The following is a 17,727-nucleotide window of genomic DNA, read 5'->3' as shown; positions in this document are numbered from 1 at the left end:
CTCAAACACTATCAGCAGCCCGAGCCGCGGCCCTTAGAACATTATCAGGACGCAACCTGGTTTCAAAGTGATGCGTTATGCTAGTGACAAACAAGCAAGACCAAACCTATATGAATCATAACCATCATTGAACTTGCTTAGAGCCCCTCACACACAGAAGCAATAAAACACGCTTTAAAAAAAGAGGCATGGCGCAAACCTGTCGTCGCTAAAATAGTGGAACTGAATTTAATAACACTCACAAATAGAGTGTACCTCTGCAAATACTGGTGAAGACTAGTAATAACACAACTTTTTTTTTTCACAGCTGAGTTGGGTTGTGGGGGCAGCAGCTGACATTCCATTAACAAAAAAATGAATAATATAAAATACTAAATTATATAAAATAGAACACTGTTGAACAAAACAACAAAGATGCACAAGTGAGCTACTGTTGTGACAGAAAAGCAAGGTGAAGGAACTGAGATACAGACGGAAGGACCAGAACATCAACATATAAAGACACATTTATTACAGTTTAAAACGCAAAATAAACGTTATAAGGTCTCTATCTATCAGATAGATGAGTAGCAGAGTTACATTTCCTGCAATGAACATGCAATTTGGGGTGTAAAGAAATAATTTAGAGCACTGAGGAAGGAGTCAACTTGATACTTGATGGACCATTCTTATGCATCCTGAGCGCAGCTCTTGCTTTTGAGCACCACAAGAGTGTGAATCTACGCGTCAACATGTAAGACTTCGGCAGTATATTGAAAATAGTCGGTACATGCGTGAGATTCCTGGACTCCAGCACGCTCAACTCTTACTTCAGTTTTACTAGCCGTGTTGCGTAATAATGTCTTTTTTTTTTTTTCATCATTCCCATTCATGTTACTGTTGCATGTTGTGTTTTCAGGTTGTTCTCTGTTTTATCGCGGCTGACCCGAGATTTCTGGCTTGGAGGATGAGCTAACTGCACCACAGAGTGAACAAACCTTCTTGTCTCAAGAAATTCATTCTTATGATTTTGGAAAATGCTGCGATTCAAATTTTAATTTTTGTTAACTCACGATTCATTGAAGATTAAAATCTTTGCTTGGGTTACATTTAGAAGAGACAAAAATGGCGATTCATTACATTATTAAAAGTGAACTTAAACAAGATTTAAAAATGTCAAAATGTTTTTATTCTACCAGAGTAAGTGGGAGGACATGCGAGCCTGAATCTTTTGTGGACGGCGAGGCGGAGGTGACGGCTGCTTCCACGCCGCTGTGCAGAGCTGGCAGCGTCCGGGAGCAGTGTCCAAGCCGAGGAGGCCGGCTGCTCTTCTCCCCTACAGCCCGCGCATACGCTGGCTTCCTCATTCCCCAAACAAACACGTGCCGCCTCCGAGCTCTTCTTTACGTAAACTGTCTGCCTCCTTCAGTACTCCATCCTCTCGTTTCTTGAATTACAGACAAGGCCCAGACTAATACAAAACAGTGACAAAGACCAAACGGAAACAGCACGCAGCTATTTCAAGTCAGCCCTAAAGCATTTCTGTCAAGTCAATCTCTTTTTTTCTGCTTTTTTTCCAGACACAGAGTCTCAGAGTGTTAGCCTGTGAGGCTATTGTCAAGGCTAAAATACTAGCACGAGAGCATCTGTGCACGCCTCTAGGCTCCTTCCTCCCCATCACACCATGCCCCGGCTACAGCGTGGATAATCTTGAGGCCTTGTGGCTCAATGAGAGCCCACTCATGTATGAATGTTACTTTGTTTCAACATGACCTCGGGAGAAGAGACAGAGAGGAAAGGACAGGGGAGAGGACTGTCCTGGGAGACACATCACATGCCGGTGATGTAACAGGACAGGAGGGCAAAAAACAGAAACAGTCGGATTTTTTTTTTTTTTTTTTTTTGGCTCACGAAAATATCGTGACAAAAGGGAGCTGACAGGTTATATGTGCAGGAGTTCCCCACGTTCACGAGACACAAAGCCAGCGTCAGTGTTGGTTACCGTCTCTGTGACTTTTCTTCATGCTTACTGCATCATTTCTTAGGTTCTCACCGCCACTAATGACTTTACATGTCCACAACGTTGTCAGAAAATGATAAGAAATAGATTATATTTTGGTAGTGTTCTGGAGCTCGCCCTACATTTATGCCTTCCGCTGCTCACAAACCACATCACTGAAATAAATAAGATTTCATGTTACTGTGGAGACAGTGTTGCTGTTGTTCTTTTATTTTAGGTTGCTAAGCAAGCTTGGCACAGATTTGGGAATTCCAGTATCACAAAGACTCTGCTTTAAACCCTGGATGGACTCAAGTTGTTGAAGAACATGGTTTTATTATTTCATTGACTATTTTATAAAGCCATTGAAATGTGCTTCTTGGTGGAGGTGTGCACTGTCTCAGCGCTTTTCTAGCTCTTACGATGTTCTGTTTCGTACATGCTGTTTCATCTAACGGACTTCAACTTTTACGTCTTAAGACCACGGCCAGCAGATGCTTTTTTTTTTTTTAGTTCAACGCCTGGCACCGCAGCACGTAGGAGCCAGGCATCGCATACGACAGCACAGTATCTCAGCATCTCACTCTCATAGCCATCTACCTCTACAGTAGCACCTACAACCCTCGGCTATTTTGAATGGCATTCCACTTACGTCCAGTCTGACTTACGACCAGCTGGTTGGAACCGATCCTGGTCGTAAGTTGGATGTTACTTGTATTGGTTTATCCCTTAAAAGGCGTCACATTTACCCTGAAAGAGGTTTTACATACTCTCCGCCCTTCTGGGAGAAGGACTAGCCCCCTATATAAGCCCTCTGCTACTATGCATGTACTCATAGAACAGGAGTTACATTGAGTTGTTGAGTTATTTAATAAAGACAAGAGTGACATAAATGTTTGACACCATTAAACAAAGCCACCAAAGTCATCACATATATACAGTCACAAAGGTCTGAACAACAAAGTTTCTAACACAACGACGAAAAAAGTCACCACGACAACTAATTCAAAACCAACATTTTCACTCACCTTCACATCACTCAGTCCAAATATATTTTATAGATGAAAAATTACCGCTTATGTTGGGGAGACGTGAACGACAGGAAGTTGAACGACACAGCTAAACCACAATATTATTGAACTACATTGACATGCCGTATCAACTAATTCTAATACCACTGGGGTCATTTTTACAAGTAAAACTGCACAAGCTACACACAATTTCGGCTCGCAACATTTTTGTCCTGTTGAAAGTTTGTTTGTTTTAAGTTTCCAAACCCACACATCCTACACCCAGCAGTTCAGAAAGCTATTTAAAAGTCATGCATGCTTAGTCGCCTGTCCGATCCAACGCTGCCTACTGTCACACGCAGCTCTTCCTCCTGTAAACACTGCATTCCCACGCTCAAATGACCGGTGCAAATATGTGTTTATTTAGGATCAGCACTTAAGGATTTTTTTTTTTTTTTTTTTTGGGGTGGGGTGGGGTGGGGGGGGGGTGTCTCTGTCAGGAGTGGAGCAATGGTTGTGAGCCCAGGAATGAGGTTTCCACGGGCAACAGTGTAAACAGCCACACTCGCTGTTTGGACAGGCTGTGTATATGCGGGTCTAAAAATAGCCGCTTTCATTTGTGTTTCTGCTCGTGGAAGTTTATGGAGCGGCCGCGTCCACTCCTCAGCACGAGCCTCTGTTCAGCTGAGTGAAACAACACTTGGATGACTGAGTGAGCACCAAGAAATTGCTCACGCTGGTGGGACCCTGGACAATTAGCAGCGTGACCCACTCATGGGAATAGTGACCGGGGAAGAGGCGGCCGCTGACGCAGCGCCGATCACACGGCGGCAACTCCAACACGAAATGTCCTCGTTCCAGGAGCGCGTTTCTGGGACGCTCCTGTCCTGTCCGCGTGCGCAGCGAGGCAGTGTCAGGGGGCGCGCCATGGTTCCGTGAACCTGGCTGCTCTGCTTAGCTGTGCCACTGACGAAGAGCGAGGGGGACGCCGCACGGCCTCCGCCGCTGAAGCTGAGCCAGTCGGGCGTGAGCCTCGTGGTCGCATCTTCCGCCATGCGCAGCTCGGTGGCACAGATCTCCTGATGGAGTCTGCTGCGCTGACAGCGGCGCTCTGTGACCACTCACATGTGAACGGCAGCGCAGAGGTGACAGTGCTTAACGGGATCTCGACGCTACCTAGGGTGACACGAATTGTTTTAATCACATGACCCGATTTACAGAAACACTGCGCGCTAATAATAGCACGGACTCACTTGAATTGTGGCGCTAAAAAAACACAAGTTTCTGTGTTTTAGGAGGCTTGTTTTTCTGAATGAGGATTTCAGTTTTCCTCTTTAATAGTCACCAATTACGTACATATGTACGTGTAGATTATCTTTTTATTAGTGCTGTCAGTCGATTAAAAAAAATAATCGAATTAATTCCAGGCTTTTGTAATTCATGAATCGAATGAATCGCATTTTTATGTCTGCTGAAGGCCTCCTGATAAAGAATTTGAGTTCTAGGATATTAAAAAACTGTAGTGCATGAGTAATCAAGGAGTTGTGAAGCGGCCGGGATGAGGATCAGCACCTCCAAGTCTGAGGCCATGGTTCTCGCCCGGAATAAGGTGGTTTGCTCTCTCCGGGTCGGTGGAGAGTTGTTGCCCCAAGTGGTGGAGTTGAAGTATCTCGAGGGAAAAGGGGAGCGTGAGATTGATAGACGGTTGGTGCAGTGGCAGCAGTGATGCGGTCGCTGTATCGGACCGTCGTGGTGAAGAGGGAGCTGAGTCACAAGACGAAGCTCTCGATTTACCGATCGATCTACGTTCCCACCCTCAACTATGGTCACGAGCTTTGGGTCATGACCGAAAGGATGAGATCGCGGACACAAGCGGCTGAGATGAGTTTCCTCCACAGGGTGGCTGGGCGCACCCTTAGAGATAGGGTGAGGAGTTCGGTCATCCGGGAGGAGCTCGGGGTGGAGCCGCTGCTCCTCTACATAGAGAGGAACCAGCTGAGGTGGCTCGGGCATCTGATCCGGATGCCCCCTGGATGCCTCCCTGGGGAGGTGTTCCGGGCATGTCCTACCAGGATGAGACCCCGGGGAAGACCCAGGACAAAACTGCACAGAAGCGCACATTCAGAGCTGGACACGCACTGGGCACCTCTTCACTTCTGGAGAGACGTCACTCCCTCCCACATGCAGCGGCCACACACATAGAGGAACAGCGCACCTGCAGCAGACACTCTACATTCACTCCTACAAAAGCCTGTTTTAAGGCTTGGAACGCATTCATTCTTTTTCCATTCATTGTAACGGGAAAAAATCGATTCAGATTTCAAAAAATTCGGTTCTCGAGCGGCCGTCTGGAACGGATTGTGGTCGAGAACCGAGGTACCAATGTACTTTTATTTTTATTTTATTATGATGTTCCATGAGTAGGTTCCATGCTGTCAGGGTGTAGTGAGCATGTGTTGTTTTGTTACGGAATATTTGAATGGCTGAGGTAAAGTACAGGGCCATCGTTCGAAGTATGAGAGCATTTCACAATGGACACATGGAGAGGAAGAGCGCTGCGTTGGTACCACAGCAATATTGTCGGGGAAAACAAGGCAGAGGCGGTTTCAACAGTCAAGTGTGCGAGGGGGAAGGACAGTGACAAACAGATGTGTTGTGGCAACATTTGACCTGATATTGTTTTAGCAAACGGAGCATGGAAATATCGAGAGCTCAGCAGCAGAAAGATACACCCTTATTTTTTTTAAACGCTCCTGTACGCGGTCAAATGCACAGATATTCGCCTGCGTACTGAACACTGGAGGGGGTCTCCAGTGGTTTTATCACTCGAGTGACCCTGATGGAAATGGCCATAACTCCTGTATGTCTTGCTGTGGCCCCGCCCCCTAGCTGACCGGCGGGGAAACGGCATGAGTCCTGTCACCCTGAATCACAGCCGGAGCCACGACAGCCCAGCTCATATGTAAATGTGTCAGCATGCGCAGATTCATGAGTCGTATCAGTTTGAATATGCATGTTCAACACTGAGTGGACCGTGAACATCTCTACATGCAGCGCATCTGTGTGTGAGTGTGTGTGTGTCTGAGCTCATCCTGGTATATTGTAGTGACATTCCCGGTGGGAAGGAGCCTCACGACTGTTTTCATTTGCAACGCTGCCCAGATCTCTTCACCAGCGCGGGCAGAGGGAACGTGACATTTGCTTTCATCCACACTCGGTGACGGTTTCCTTCTTGTGTTTCCCCGTCACCGAGCGTCACATGAGCACTCACTGCCGTGTGATGCAATTGCTGTTCACTCATGTTTTCCAAGGTCAGGTCCAAATGGTCCCCCAAACGGTTCGAGGGAGAGTCACAGCCACTTGGAATTTAAATGCTATTACATTAGATTAAACTGCCTTTAGTCTTCCCACAATGGGAATAGAATATTCATTTGGCAAAACAAACTAAAATTTAACTAAAATATACTTTATCACATTAGTACAAGAAGCACATCTCGTGAGAAATATATTAGTGAATTCAGAAACAGTCTTAAAAGAACCTTATCATCCAGAATACAAGTAACTAAAAACATACATAAACATAGAAAATTATGAAGAAAATCTTGGGGGGAAGAGACTTTCATTTGTTTCAATTAGTCTCGCATTTTTATTATTTTTTTTACGAATCAATTAAATAAATAAAAATGTATAATAAATATATTAAATTAAATGTATTGCAAAATACACAGCATATTTAAATGTAATAATACACAAACACAATAAAGACTTTTAAAATTAAATTAAAATTTTAGTCAATACGAAGTATACATTAAAAACATAAATAATAAAGTAAACAAAAAAAACATAAAACTTTTTTTTTTTTTTTTTTAATCAATCAATGTTAAATAATAATAATATCAGTTTGAAGTGTGTGATAGAGACAAACTCTGTTGGTCAGATACAGAACCACAAATCGAAGATTACAAAACGTCTGATGCTGAGCACCATAGAAGAAGAAGAAAGTACGATATGAGTAAAAGAAGAAACCCCACAGGTTTAAAGAGCGGTTCAAAAGCATCACTGCTCAAAAAATAAAAATAAAAATAGATCAGTAAATACGCACATTATGCTAACGCCAATGGAATTGGATGTGAAAAACATATTTGGCAGCAGATATGCATGACTGATGCATGAGCTTCAAGACTCAAGTGTTAAAGCTGAGAGGTGAAAAAATGAGTATGTCATTTTGAAAACCCCTTAAATGAGCCAAAATAATTCAGGTTTACAGTTCTCACATGCTGTTTGAAAATTAATAATCATAATAAATGAATGGATATTACTGATCAAATGCATGTCAGCTTATTCAGCGGCATGTCTCTAATATATCGTATAAAAAGCTATGCTAAAGGCTTCACGTGGTCTAGTGCTTCAGCTTCTCTGCAAAAGGGATTTGGATGAATCACAGTCATTTATTCATTTTTTTTTTTTTTTTTTGGGACGGCTGCAGCCTGGACTGGGCGACACGTGCAGTGACACAAACATGGCGAAGGGTCATGGGCGACTGCAGGGCTCCTTTTCCTCTCCAGTCATCGTGAGTCACGACTCCTCCCCCACACACCGCTTGCGCTTTTTAAAATAAAAAAAGAAGCACCGTGCCTCACAAAAATGAAGCCTGCAAAGTCACACTGAATTTAACAGCAATTCATAAAGCATGAATTACACAAGTCTTCAGCCGCAGTGCCCATTAATATCCGACATCTGAATCCACTTGGCCGGAAAATGATCTGCTTAGAAATGGCTCCATCGACGTATTCAAACCGATTCATCGTGATGTTCAGCGGGAGCACCGATAACTGGGATGCAGTTCATAACAGCATAAATGGAAGAAAAGCTTCCAGTCAACAACCCTGACCAGTCAGGTGACTCCTTCAAGACGCATAACTGCTTAGTTACTATTATTATGACCAGGATAATCCACACAAAGGGTTGACATGAATGTGCTCTGCTGAACAATAACAACGCAACATGTTGACATCATTCTTGGATTTCCTGGTTCCTGGTTTCAGAACAGGAGTAAGCCGTGTAAACAAACCTCTAGACCAGGTGACTTTTCCTGGCGTAGCTCATCCTCACTGCCATGGCGTACGATACTGATGTTAGGTACATGGACTTTTGCGTCCTATACTGACGCTGAAGGCAGCGATCAGCGTTGCAGGATGACGCATTCGTCTTTGAATTGTTCCGCTTTCCGCGGCGTATCCGGACGCCATGGGCAGCGCAACACTTAAAAAAGGACACATTCCTGTCTGGAACACTTTACGTGAAGTCAAACCTTTTTTTTTTATATTCTCTCCCCGTGTGCGATGCTACACGCGACCCCTGTCTAACGCAACTGGCGATGCAAGTCAACGAAACGTCTATGCGTAAGCGTTGACATGCGACACGGAAGGCTGCCTTTGGCGTCAGCATAGGACGCAAAAGTCAACTTCCTCAACATCTCTATATGAACGCCACGGCAGTGAGGGCGGGTTCCGACATGTAAGCCCATGCGACCACCCTACTCCTGCAGCCGCTGGGATCCTTCCTTATAAAGAAATGCTCACGCAGGCATTTGTTTTTGCCAAAAACACTCCACCAAACCAAATACTTTTAAATTGCATAGTGCTGCTTCAATATAAAGGAATATACTGACTGATCGGTGTATTTGTGGCAACAATTTTATTTTTATTTTACTCACTTTATTGGTCAACAAAAAGACAGAATAGAGATGCATGCGGATAACTGGAGTGAACGGAGCTACTTGGACAGCAGGGGGCACTAGCAACAGCATTTCCTGAAAATGTTAAAATCTGAGTGTTTTTTTTGCAAACAGAACAATGAAAATTACTATAAAATATTGTAGAGAACATAGAATACCAGAGGGGAATTCTTGTAAATATTTAAATCTCAAGGAAAACAGCAACAAAAGGTTGATTCTACTCTTTAAATAAAGCTTGATTTGTGTTGAAAGTGATGTGCATTGAGGACTGGAGCCATCATGCAGCTGCAACTTTGCCAGGCTGTGTGCCATGTACGGGACGCCCCCCACCCGCCCCACCTCCCCCTGAAACAAAACACCCCAGTGTGCTCCGCCAGCTTGTTGTGTCATGCCAAGTAATGCTATGACCAGACCAAACATGGCTGGTGAGTCTGTTTGGCAGCACTTTTTTTTCCCACTTAACTGTTTTACTGTTTCAGTGGAAGGGTCCTGTTCGTTCAGAGGTGGGAAAAGGGCGACCCGCGGGCCACATGGGACCCTTTGCCGCAGCCCTCACACGGTCACAACTATGAAACATTCTACTTCTCTTATTCATTATTTTTTTCTGCCTTTTTTGTTTGACTCTAAAATTAAACTTGAATCAGTAACACTCACTTTATGAATAATTCTTGTCCCTTAAAACAAATATATAAACAAAATAACGTATATTGTGTGTTCATATTATACAGTTCTGTCACCAAGATAACCAAAGATACCAAAACTATGATAATCTTTCAACAAATCAATAAAAAAAAATAGATGGTATGGAATCATATAACCTACTTTAAGCATCTGATATGGTAAAATTACACCTTTTTCTTTTTTAATAAGATTTAAGAAATAAAATTGACGCTACATTAAACACGACCATCACTCTTTCGGTCCTTACGCTTGCCTTCCCCTCACATTTGCCACAGTATGTGAAGAAGAAATCTTATTAGATTTTCGCTTTTATTTTCACATTTTTGTAAGTGAAAAAAAGGTTTTATTTAAAAATTTAAAAAAAGAGGTTATCTTTGAATTATTTCATCATTTCAGAGGTGTTGATCCTTGTCCCGACGGCTTCTCACGACAAGCGGAACTTTAAGGAACTCATCACCATGAGTGCATCGGTGGCACCAGAAACGCTTGAGGTCAAGCTGAGGCATCTCGGTTCTGCTGTAATGTGAGCAGATGCAGCTAAAGCACTGAAACCTCAACAGATAAAACTCTGTCGCTTTAATGCAGATCCACCAACAGGTCCTGGCTCCGTGCCGGACGTCGCCGTTCACGCGCACGTCGGCGCCACCAGGATCAGCGGTAGCTTTCATGTGGGACCCATGAAGAGGCGAGCAGAACGTGTGGAGCGGAGCAGAGAGAGTCAGCGAGAAAGAAGACACGCAGCTCCCTCTCTGTGAGCAGCACTCTGAGGATTAGAGCTGGCAGCAGCCCCCGTCTGCTCCAAACACCTTGAAACTGAAACATCACTGACGTCCCTCACATCCCAGTCTGGAGAGTTCACACCTCACACGTGCTACGGAAAGTTAGTTTACCATCCATTCCTTCATGCTTATACGAAAAAGCAGACTTCGATTTAGTCGTCGGAAAGTCTTGCTGAAAAGGTCGTTTGAAGGTCGTCATCACACTTGTGTGTGTGTGTGTGCAGTAAATCTGATGTGTGAGTGCGGTTGGCCAGCAGCAGGTGGAGGAGAAATCGCACGCCGCCGTTTAGTGAAAGTGATTTTCTCCAGCTCTTAACTGCCAATTGGACGACTGACAGAGCTCGGCACTATACAGTAATATATAGTGGCATTGATCGTCCATATAGGTCCCGTCATTACGGGTTCAGTGTCGCCGTGTTTCATCCGTAAAGCTCTCAGCACAGGACGGGCGGAGGTTCAGCCCAGGATCCAGGGCTGGACAGGAGGCATTAGTGGAGCCGACACGTCCCGCTGATGGAGCGGCTCGTGAATCTCCTCACAGGGATTCTGCTCCTCACTGTGACCTGAGGCTTCGTTCTCCAGCGACAGCGCTACTGCTGAGGAAGACATGGCACCGCATGTAGCGGCGTCTTTTCCCATGATATCACACATAACATTTTAATATTTGACACCGGAATGACCAAAGCGTATTGAGCGTATTTATGACAGCAGTGAATTTCATCTTTAATCTATTTTCCTAAAATATATTATATATAGTATATATGATAATCATATTCACGCCGTAGTGTATCCCAGTGTTGTTTTTCCAGAGTTTTCATCCAGTCAGAATTCAGCGAGCTTGTGTTGTCATGGCCAAGGCCTTCAGCAGCAACAGTGCAGGCGCAGGTGCCCTCAGAGTGAACGGACACATAGTTGGGGACAGTGAGGCCATCTAGCTGGCCTCACGTTGAACATGACTTGTACGCGTCCTGTGATACGAGGATACTCATACCGTCATTTCAGGACTAACACATTTCAGGACGCTACTTGTTTCTCGCTGCCGGAAGCCTGTGGCTTAAACATATATACGGATTTTTAAGGGCAAGCTAGCTTCAGAGCAATGAAGCAACAGATGTTTGGTGACTTTCCAGCACGTATCGCGCTGTTCTCCGCCCCTGCATTTCCCTGGCATCTACACCGGCGAGAAAACCAGGCGGAGAAAGTTCCCCACTTCCAATCAGGTGGCCACCACAGGCTTAGCGCTCAAACATTTGAGATATTTCTTTTGTTCATATTTAACATGTCAGTAACGGAGCGCACTGGTGCAGCAGTGTGATTCTACACTGACATGTTTCTTGTGTTGCTGTCGGCAAATTGTGGCCGTCTGGTTGGCGTCTTTCTGATATGAAACTGAGACTGTGCAAAGGACAGTACAACAGGGCTTCCGCCACAAAAACTAGCCTGGCGGTGCACAGCTAACATGAGAGCCGCCACTCCATCAGAAAACTGATCTCACGTGATCACACGAAGTAAAACTTGTATTACAAGTGGAAACACCAAAGAGGAGGTCTTGAACGTGCCGGTTTTCGCTTGCTATTCGCAGTAGAATACCGGAAGAAACATGCCGGAAGTCCGTTGCTGGCAGAACTCAAGTCGCGGATTACGTCCGGACATATGAGCAGACGGACCGCAGCTGTTTGGAGACAGGTTTACTCGATAAAAAACTGCAGTTTTTGCTGTCACCAATTCAGTGAGTCATTCCCCTCTGTTTCTGTATCACTTCTTGAATGGCTGCGTTCATATATATATATATATATATATATATATATATATATATATATATATGGAGGGATGTACTTGTACTTATTAACGATTCGAGGTATGAGCTCTAAAGGTGCTCTAGACTTTTCATGAGTTGAAAAAAATCCCTGTAAATATTTGAATTTCTGCAAAGAATCTTCCAACAAATGATGTCCATCTTGGAACTACTCTGCATGTACGGATTAGAATCGAGTTGGGAGGAAGGGAACACTATGCAAACCTTAAATCTGCTCCATTGTGTTCACTTCAGCAGTTATTTTTAAATGGCACAGCTTGTACCTTAATATTAATATTATTATTATGATCAATTTATGAGCCCAAGCTGAGTTTTACCGTTCAGTACTGAACCTCTTCAGTGTAATGTTTCCATCTAAAAATGTGCATATATGACCTTTCAACATCAGGTCAATCTGAAATGATCGATTTTATCAAGATTGTTTGCTTCAATATGGAGCATTCACAACAGCAACGGACAAACTCTGTCGTGGCAGAGCAATAAGGATGATGATACGTTTGTTTATTTTGTTTTATTTACAAGCAAGTGCACTTTTCCCACATTAAAAAAATGTTAAAGTAATAGATCACTTTGCACAAATTCAGTTTTGTCATTTATTATATACTCGCTCCCTGTTTTATAACATCCGCTTATAACACCAGTTTCTTCCCTTAATGGCCGAGGGGTACAGGGGTCTCAGCTAGTTCCCTCTGCTCTGCTGCAGTCCTGCATTGAGAAGCCTGTCAGTCAAGATCCGCTCTTTCATCAACCCCACCATCATATGATCTGCTGCTTCATCAGTTTTTATAAGTGTTTTTGTGCTCCCTGTAACAGCATGAATCACAGCGAGTGATGGTGCGTTCACTGGCTGCCACACAGAATCTGGCCCTCATCGCTCTGTGAGGTGTCGAGGTACGCAGAGGTCAACCCCCCACCACCATCCTCCCACACAGGAAGGAAGGGAAGCATAAGTGGACGGAGATGGATGAGCCAGGAGGCAAGTGGTTTTACATCCCCGGGCAAATCCTCTGAAGAAGTGCAGTAAGCAGCTTCTGCCAGCAGAGTCCTCTCTGACAAATGGTCCATATTTGATGCCACATGTTTCCGGGGATTGGTTCCAACCCAAATTCATCACGGCACTTTTACATTAAGTGAGGATGTTAGCTACAGGAGCCGATGACAAACGTGCCGTGGTGCAGCGGCGAGAAGATTTAGGAGGATTTGCCTCAGAGACTAATGGCTGCTTGTTGTCCCCAAGTCTAGATTGAAATCTAGAGGTGACAGAGTCGTTTCCGTCAGGACTCCGCAACAGTCTGCCAGAGGAAACCCAGCATGAACCTCCAGCCTCAAATCTCAGGTGAAAACCCGCTTGTATCAAAAGTAGCTTCCAAACTTTTTCTTAGTTCTGCTTGACTGAGAGCTAAAGGTGAGCTGGATGCTCCTCGCTCCACTTGCTGCATTTCATATCTTCATTCATTTCACCAGTGCATTTGTAGCAGGTGGAAAATACTGTTTTGTTTTGTCATAAATTTCACCAAATTTTGTATAACTTTCACTTATACCGGTGGACGATGACGCCAGAGTGTGAGAACTGCAGCTGCTCGAAACTTGTTTTATTTTCTCCGTCACTTCAGAGAGAGAGAAAAATAAACATTTGGGAGACGAATCGACTCTTCAATTGGTGACGTGCCAGAACACGACGCCGAGCACCGATCAGTAAGAGGAGACCGGTTACACATTCATGCTAATGTTCAGGCTAAACATAATCGAAAAACACATGATAACGGTGAAGGTCGTAACGCTGTCACGTTACTTTCCTGGGTTCTAGTTTACAAAACAATGAAATGCACACTGAATAAGCGCTAACATGGCAGCCATCTTGGAAGCCATGAAAGATACTTGTTGAGGCTGGGTATTGGCAGGGATCTAGCAATACGATACATATCCCGATACAGTATCGACGACATGACATATCACGATACAGTCAGTAGCACATGGTGCAACGTTGAGCTCTGAAGCGTATTATTCTTATTTTACGTATGACGCGGCTCTTGTCTTAGCTACCCTCTGAATGTTTGTCAGATTCAACCATCGGAGTGTTTAGCTTAGTTGACTGTGACGTACGAACCAAAGCATATTCAAGCATTACACCGTATCAAGCCATCTGTATCGCAATGTTTTCTTGCCTAGTTGAGGCTTTAACTATCATCCGTTTTAGCTTCCACCCCTGCTCATGCATTTAGCATCTAAGTCGGTCAAGAGGTAGCAGGATTTTGGCAAGTGGTTTCAGAGGAACAAAACGTACTACACGAGCAGAACTCCTGCTAAACATAACATCCCATCATGGGCTTCTTCAACGGCCTGACTCATGTCTTTCTTTCTCTGCATTGTTGGACAAAAATCTACGCATTGACACAGCTAGTCAACACTCTGGTGTCCGTTTGAGTTCGGAACTGGGAAATTCCCCGTGAAGTCACGTCACAAGTCAAAGGATCCACACCATCCAGAGTACACAATCCAAGATGGCTTCCCTGAGCATTTAGATGCTAAAATACAAAACATGAGAGAGATATATGTATATATATATATATATATATATATAGTAGTTTTATAAAGTGTAGTAACAATGTCCTTAGAAGAACTCAGTGACCATGATGGTTATCATCTCAACATGATCATGACCACAAGTTCAACTGAAATATCCAGAAAATAACTACAAACAAATAGATCACATGTATCAGATGAGGAACTCTCCGTACGAACAGAAGCAGCCACAGACACCAACTCGACAAGCTAAGCACTCTGCAGCTTGGCTCTTCCCATTCAGCCATTCTCCTCACTTCAGCTGAGAAAGTCTCTTGTCCTGAAGCTGAATCTCTGTTTGAAGTCGCAACTCTAAACTCAACCACTTACATTGGGAGAGAATAGACACCAATGCGACTGAACTTTCCAGTGTTTAGAAGAAAGTTAAACAAAGAAGAAGCAGGTGATGCCGGAGGAGGGGAGACGGCAGGAAGATGCATGTTCCTCACACAGACATATGAATGTCATGGTCAGCTACAGGGCACAGAATCAGTCACACCCGAGGACGTCGTGTCATCCATTCATGAACATGACTCATTATTATATAGTTATTATCAAACTTTTATAAAATGAAGTCGAATTATTTCAATTTATTTCTGTTATTTCTATATCTGCCAGCTCATTGTTTAATTTCTCTGTCATTCACCAACTTTATTTTCGTATTAAAGCCTTGTTTTTAAGGTTCTGGTAGTAAAATCAGTCATTCACTTAACTTGAATAAATCCAATCCCTGAAAATTCTAAAATATGACTGTAGATTTGATGATAGGAATTCATTCACATTGAAGGTTGACAATGTAAATATGATTAATATGAATAAACAACAGTAAAAATACAGAAATTTAGTGATCCTGAGGTGCACACAAGTAGTTCTTTCCCTTTATATTTCCAACAACAACAACAATAATAATAATAATAATAAGAAGAAGAAGAAGAAGAAGAAGGATGAGCGAAGCACCGATACCATTTTTTTTTACATTCATATCATTGTTTCCTCACTGTGTTTCCAGGTTCACTGCAGTACAAACGCAGATTTGATAAATTGTCATAAATTCATATTAAAACACTGCATGCTGCCACAAAGTGATATCCATTTAGTGTTATATTGTTCTGTGAGTACTCAAGCCCAGTATCAGACCTATAGCCAATATCGGCGTGTCAAATAAATAAATAAATAAATAATAATAGTAATAAAGAAGAAGAATAAATGTGGCGTTCAAAGTGTCTTGTCGATTATTATTATAATTATTATTATTAAAATTATTATTATTATCATTATTATTATTATTATTATTATTGTTGTTGTTGTTGATGTTGTTATTATTATTATTATTATTATTATTATTATTATTATTATTATTATCTGAAGTAACTAACTATCTCAAGTGTAATAACATCCCCAGTTGAGGCAGCGTATCAATCACTACTTGAATTTTCGTCTGGACTTGTGCTCCCCTGCTGGACTTGAACACACCCTGGGGGAATCCTTACACACCATGTTTCGGTTGGCTTTGGATCCGACCGGTCCACTGTGGAGTTGTGCAAAGGTTTTTCAAAATAAAATCAAGACAGATAATAGACATTTTTACTGCGCTCCTATGAAAATACAGGTCGGTGGAGCAGCTTTAAAACCAGACAACTGAGGCTCTAGGTGCGTTCTGGCGCCGAACGGTGCGCCCCTGACCCCTCGCACTCACCCGCGGTTCCGTTTGACCCACAACGTTGCGCGCTTCTCCCGTATTAAATAAACCAACATGTATGTGAAGTGTGTTTCCTTACCGCTCTGCGAGTCTGTGACAATGCTTTAAGGGTGTAAGATGGTGCTCTTCTCAGGAGGGGGGGGAGGTCGTGTTGGACTCTTCCAGGTCCAAACTGGAATCCCACGGCGGAACAGAAGACCTTAGTGGCAGGACCAGCTGCGTGGACTCACTGGAGTGTCTTTATTTCGCCATTTCCACTCGCTCTGGACCCATTCTTTGTCCTGCCTTCCAGCTGGAGCAGCGTCGGTCGCACACTGTGGTCTGCTGCGTAAAACCGGTGCCAAAATTCCTGCGGGCCCATTCCGTTAGATCGCTGCTCAACAATGGTCTGCTCATCTTGGCACCGGCGGAACCGAGTCCTCTGGCCAGGAACGAACCCACCGAAGGCGGCTCAGGGGCGGACGCGGAGCGCTGCTGCCGCCGCGGTCATGGCTGCGAAGAAGAGTCACATGTGCCGGTTGACTCCGGTCTCGTCGGTCCGGTCCATCTTCAGTCGGTCTCCGCGCCGCGCAGTGTTTTTATCCGCTGTGGCGCGGCGGCTCCCCCCCAAACCGGGTCTGGGTCAGGTGCGAGCGTGTGGCGGGGTCGGGATGGAGGCTCTCTGACTGACAGCTGGATTCTCGACTGGAAGCGTCTGGACTGGAGCGGAGAGATGCGGCGCGTTCACGCCACTGACAGTGCGCGCCCCCGACAGGTCACACAAAGGGTTTTCAAGTAAACAAATCACAGACGTTCACTGAGGAGGAGCCGCCAATTTGGATCCTTTTGAATTGGCACGTGTGTCTTTTATATTATTTTTAAATTGTAATATTTTATAAATAAACCACCACAGTTGATCATTTACATGTAGGTGACTTTACAGCATTTTTATTTTTCGTTTGTAGTTTGTCAAACAAAACAGTCTTGAACATCACCTGAATTTTGCACTTTGACATTACACAAGGAAAAAACAGGGAAAGAGGTAAAACTAGAAAAGCACACGGAGAGGGCAAAGACCCCCCACAACCTCACTCCAAATCCATCCATAAATTATTTTGAAACACAGGCAAAAAGATAAACTAATGTTGAAAACACAACTCCTTGTTGGAGGTCATTATTTGAATATATATTTGTTTCAGCTTGTGTATATTTTATCCTCACTATGGATCATAAAAACTGGAAGCTTTGACTTTATTGGTTACAGAACTACAGGCAAATAATGATTGTAAAATTACTTTATTCACTTTCATTTAATGTACCTTAACATTTCAAAATAACTGTTAACAGCTTTGGGGGAAGAAAAACACATGGAATAGGATTTTGTTTTGTTTTTTCCTTAACATTGGGAGTGACAGGTCCTGTGGTTTTTGTTCATCTTTAGTGTGTAATGAGATTCATTTTGCTCATGAATCACTTGACTGTTGAA

At 43.6% G+C, this 17,727-nt stretch overlaps 1 protein-coding gene across 1 annotated transcript in view; it reads right to left on the bottom strand.

The window, feature by feature from the left end:
- The window catches only part of gjc1 (gap junction protein gamma 1), a 54,969-nt gene extending 38,010 nt beyond the window's left edge, over window positions 1–16,959 (bottom strand). Inside the window, exon 1 of the mRNA XM_053850895.1 lies at window positions 16,342–16,959. The gene's annotated coding sequence lies outside the window, so the exon portion shown is untranslated. The remainder of the gene's footprint in view (window positions 1–16,341) is intronic.
- Between the last annotated feature and the right edge of the window lie 768 nt (window positions 16,960–17,727).

The sequence above is a fragment of the Synchiropus splendidus genome, chromosome 19 (assembly GCF_027744825.2).
Source record: "Synchiropus splendidus isolate RoL2022-P1 chromosome 19, RoL_Sspl_1.0, whole genome shotgun sequence".
NCBI classification, from domain to species: Eukaryota; Metazoa; Chordata; class Actinopteri; order Syngnathiformes; family Callionymidae; genus Synchiropus; species Synchiropus splendidus.
The sequence above is the reverse complement of the archived record's forward strand: the minus strand, read 5'-3'. Positions and strand labels throughout refer to the sequence as shown.